The sequence below is a fragment of the Rhinopithecus roxellana genome, chromosome 3, assembly GCF_007565055.1.
Source record: "Rhinopithecus roxellana isolate Shanxi Qingling chromosome 3, ASM756505v1, whole genome shotgun sequence".
Classification (NCBI taxonomy): Eukaryota; Metazoa; Chordata; class Mammalia; order Primates; family Cercopithecidae; genus Rhinopithecus; species Rhinopithecus roxellana.
The window spans coordinates 120,467,567-120,472,750 of record NC_044551.1 but is presented as its reverse complement, the minus strand read 5'-3'; the positions used below and the strand labels follow the sequence as shown (position 1 = coordinate 120,472,750).

General features: G+C 41.3%; 1 protein-coding gene across 1 annotated transcript in view; it reads left to right on the top strand.

Annotated features, from left to right (window-relative positions):
• Positions 1-42: 42 nt before the first annotated feature.
• The window catches only part of MEGF10 (multiple EGF like domains 10), a 397,687-nt gene continuing 392,545 nt past the window's right edge, over positions 43-5,184 (top strand). The window contains exons 1-2 of the mRNA XM_030927482.1: positions 43-210; positions 315-431. The gene's annotated coding sequence lies outside the window, so the exon portion shown is untranslated. The remainder of the gene's footprint in view (positions 211-314; positions 432-5,184) is intronic.

Sequence of the window (5,184 nt, the reverse complement as noted above, 5' to 3'; positions counted from 1 at the left end):
CGGCCCCGCTCCCCGCACTTCCGCCCCACGCCTGCAGCACTGCCGGGTGGACTCCGTTTATCTCAGATGGGGTCCCGCCTACGCTTTCAAGGATGGCGGCGCCTGAACCTTGACTCGTGAAGAGTAACACACAAACCAAGGCCAAACTGAAAAACAAAACACGGAAAAGTGACCCCGCAGGTTTAGGAACCATTTAATAGCGAGCCTCAGGTGCGGGAGCCAACTCTTCGAGGCTGCGGAGTCCGAGCCATTTTAACCCTTCTGCATGCATTCATTCTTTCGTTAATTTAATATTTACTCTCCTCCCCCACTAGGTCTTGGCTGAACTAGGTTATGGGGAATGCGATGAGCAAAACTGGCAGCTGTACCCTCCTGCAAACTGAAAATCGTGTGGGAAAGCAGACATTAGGAAATCATCCCTTATTAAATAGGTAATGCGTTTATTCAGCTGAGTGCTTTGCAGGGAAGGAATATGAGAAAAGATCTGAGTGGGATCTCGTTGAAGAGGTAGCTTTGGGGCTGGGATTTGAAGGGCGTTGGTTGGGGACAGAGCTCTGCAGGATGTGGGAAGGGTCTGGTGGAGGGTGTGCAGTATGGGTTGTATGCAGAAGACTGACGAGTATGACTGAGGCTTAGAGGGAATGGGGGAGAGAGGTGGAAACAGGCTAGAGAGGGTAAGCAAGAGTCTGGCCATGCAGGGCCTTTCAGGTTTGTGCTAAGGGTAGCTGGGGGCATTTCTGTTTTATGTGGGAAGCTGGTGAATTGATTGCTTTTCCATTCTGAAAGGATCCCTCAGCTTTGGGAAGTAGATGAGAAGGGTTGAGGATGGGCAAGAGTAGAACAAGCAGGGAGGTGAGGAAGCTACTGAGCAGTCGAGGTTGTAGGTGCTTGAATGGTGGTATAGTAAATAATGAGAAAATGATGGATGATAATTATAGTAATACTCAAAGCTAACATTTATTGATTGCTCACAAAAAGCTTTATACTCATTAGTCTGTTTAATCCTGAGAACAATGCAGTTAAGTATTAGTACCATTTTACAGATGAAGAAATGGAGGTTTAATAACTTGCTGAAGTTCTCACAGCTACAAAATGGTAGATTTGGAATTCCATCTCATGCTGTCTGATGTCTTAAGCTTCCCACTATAAATTCAATGTGTACTCAGTGATTTTAAAAAAGATACAAAGCAAACCAAGGTCAGGAGTGAATTCCTTAAACCACACTGATTATGTGATGTTGCTGGAAGCCACATTAAAATAGTAGAATTTACAAGTTCTTTGTCACTTCAGCATTTTCTGATAGGCTAAAGAGGGAATTTTGTGACTGTCAACAGACTGCCTGTGGTTATTTTTGAGTTAATGCACTCTGATAAGACTTAGTTTTTCTGGAAAAAAAAAAAAGTCAAGTGGTAAAGCACACTCCACCTAACAGTTGCTGATAGGATGTCTTTAAAGAAGGGATCTGACACCTTGGTGGAGCATGAGTATCTTAGATATTGCGGAGTGATAGAAAAGCTTACTAGAAATGTAACTCCAGATCAGCTTCCAAATCTCATTTATTGTTGGAAGACAAAGGTTTATAAAATCACTTTGACTTATGAAACCTGATTTCATCCACTGAAGGAAAAGAATGGATTCACCAAGGCCAACAATGAAGGCTTTTAGCACTGGTTGTGAGTAAATTTCTCTAAGGAGCCAAAAGTTCACAAATTTTCAGAATTTGAGTTTCATCAGTAAGAATTTCTTGGGTTTGTAAGTGATAGCACAAGACCCGGAGTCTCCCCATTATTGTTTTGGTTAGAGGGAGTCCTGTGGAATGTCTGGGAATCCCTGAGAACTCACTCTGGTTGATACCCTCTTTGGGAGTGCCTGGCTGACTGCCATGAGCTCAGAGGACCAGTTTAGCCTCTAGATCCAGGGCCTGCAGTGCTGGGGAAAGGAGCTCTGCTTGGGAAAATATCTGGAGTCCGGCCAGGAAAAATGATTTTCTACAAAACCAAAAAAAGGCAGTCATAGCAAAATTAATAAGCATTTATTAAATGATCACAAAATCGAACACTGTGTCAGCTTCATTAATGGCTGGGTTTAGCATTCATAACAACTTCATTACATTGGAAAACAGTTTTTAGATGAGATGCTCTCACAAAGTGAGAGTTCCTGAGTATATGTGATGAGTGTAGAGAAATTATATTTTAACTTTTAGCCAAATAATTTCACAAGCAAAATTTGAAAAGTCCTTTTATAGAAAAATTATTAAGTGTGAAATGTATATACCTTTTAATATGTTTCAAATGATGTGAAAGAATGTTTTAAGAATGTGAAGGTCTTAAGACAGTTATGGGTCTTGTACAATTTTGTTCATTCAAAACATGCTTATTGCCAGGTGCGATGGCTCACACTTGTAATCCCACCATTTTGGGAGGCCAAGGTGAGCGGATCATCTGAGGTCAGGAGTTCGAGACCATCCTGGCCAATGTGGTGAAACCCTGTCTCTACTAAAAATACAAAAATTAACTGGGCGTGGTGGTGGGTGCCTGTAGTCCCAGCTGCTCAGGAGGTTGAGGCAGAAGAATTACTTGAACCCAGGAGACGGGGGTTGCAGTGAGCTGAGACTCTATCCTGGGCAACAAGAGCGAAAGTATGTTTCCAAAAAAAAAAAAAAAAAAAAAAACCCAAAAATGAACAAACAAAGAAAAAAACATGCTTGTCATTAGGCATTTGACTTGCATGTCCTCCTCTAGGTCTGGACTGCAATTCTAGGCTATGCTCTACCAATCTGGATAGGACTGGTGCAGGGATCTCTGTGTGCTAGAATGTTCAGAACTCACCTGGGTTGAGTTTTTCAATGGTCATCTCTGAGGCAGAAGCCTGGTGTAGAGAAAACCTGCTGCCACAGTCTGATCTGTAACTCCTGACATAACTCCAAAGGTACTTTAGGGAACACATGACCTATTCTTCCAGAGATGACCTGGAGCCAGGCTTCCCTCTTAAGGCCTCTGAAAGGTGGCCTGTGTGGGTGTGGAGGAAGGTGTCTTCACTCCTGCCCTCTTAGTTTTGCCTCTGGAAGAGCAGGACTAAAGAAATGGCCTTTGATGTCAATATGTTCCCTTCAGAATGCCTTAGAAAAATAATGTATGTCTTGGCAAGTAGTGACTGTCATGCCAGCTCTGTTTTACAGTAACTTGGCTCTGTGTTGCCACTCAAACAACGTGCAATTTGAACTTTGACAAAGAGGGACAATCTCAGTAATTGCCACAATTAGGTGATGCAGTTGTTTTGGTGGAGGTGTTCAGAAACTTGATAGGTTTTCTTTCCTGGTGTATTTCTGGTCTTTATAGTGAGCATATTTATCTCATGAGTCTCCCATCCTCAGGTCTGCAAACTCTGCAGGAAACGATCTGTAAGGGCCAGATATTGTGTTATGTTTAAGGTCGTGGAGAAAAACAGTGGCAACCTCCCAAAGAAAAGACAGGCTTCTGAGTCTGGGATGTGCTGGGTCAGTGGGGTCGCTGTTGACTCCCCCCAGGCCAACCATTACAGGAAACAGAATTATAAGCCCAACTCACCAGGGGAGAATGGATCTCAAAAGTCTGATTCCTGTGTCCCCTTTGACATTTTAAAAACTCTGCTCTTCTGCCAGACCTTCAGAGAACAGTGAGGTAAATTTTAAAAGGAGAAAAGTGTTTATTTGTTTTAAAGCTTGCTCAGTGATCCACTTAGGCCATTTACATAAACAACCTTTCCATGTAAACACCATTAATTATGTAGTATAAGAGCCAAATAAAAATGCTAAAAAATAAAAGTAATTGTAGAATAAATTAGTATGGCTTGAGTGCACAAATATAGATAAACTGTAGACTTTTACATTTTATTGAAGGAAGTGGATGTGTGTTTTTTCTTTTGTTTGAGCTACTGGGAACCAACAAATGACATTTGACAGATGGATACCAAAGCTGTTAAAGTTTAAACCCTTACTGGTGATGAAATTACAGTTTTTGCAGGGACCTTGACTCACACTTCTTTCTTTATCTGTCTTAAAAAGATTGTGGGGCAAGATAGGAGATGAGTGTCCTGTGGATTTCCCCAGAAGGTTTGTTGGAGCAAGACCATTGTTGTCTACTCCAAAATCAGTAGCTTCCAACTTCCTTTCACCTGTAATAACAGAAGATTACTTGTATCTGTGCTAAAGGAAATGAATCGAGTGCAGCCTGCCAGGCACAAAGAAGAAGGGCAGAAACTGACACTGTTGAGGAAATATGGCATAGGGGACCTTGTAGTAACAATACCAGGGCATATTTATGTCACCCTTTGTAGTATTGCAAGAGTCTTTATAGAGATCATTTAATTTGATTCTTCACAATAATTCTATAAGATAGACAGGGCATGCATTTTTATCAGTCCCATTTTACAGACAAGGTAATTGAAGCTTCGTGAAGGAAATCACAATGAAGCTGGAATTGGAAAGCCTTTCCTAACTCCCATCTATATTTTTTTCATTACCCCATTCATAATTCTTTTTAAATGTAAATGAAAAGAAACATGGTTCAGTTCCTAGCAATATTTTGTGCTATGTAGGATTTTTTAAGAATGTTGAGTGCATTTACATCATTTCCTCAGGGAAGGTTTTGTTTTACCTGGACAGGCAGGAAATGGAGTTGAAATGGGAAAAGTTTTCCATTTTTATGGATTAAACCCATCTGTTATGTTCACTAAGGCTAGATCATGGAGGAGGATAGATTTCTCACAGCATAAAGAGAGGAGAGTAAAATGCACCTCCTTTATTCCCTGGTTCAGATTCACCCCCATCCAGGGAGTCCTGTTCAGACAAAACAGGGCAGTCAGCCTATCAGTAAGAAAGAAAAGATACTGTGGCCCTCAAACATACCCCAGCATACTGAGCAGTCTTCCACAAAGTTGAAGTTAACACTTATTGCTCAGAAGAATTCTGAGGAGTAATTTTTTTGCACATATTTGAATATTATCTGCTATGTGTGCACAGGACAAAAATAAAGGAAATTTTCCAATTTATTCAGAATAATGCTGACTGAGTATTTACTATGTGCCATAGTCAAGCACTGGAATGCTAGTGTGTGTGTGTGTGTGTGTGTGTGTGTGTGTTTTTTTTTTTCTGAAACAGAGTTTCACTCTTGTTGCCCAGGCTAGAGTGCAGTGGCACAGTCTCAG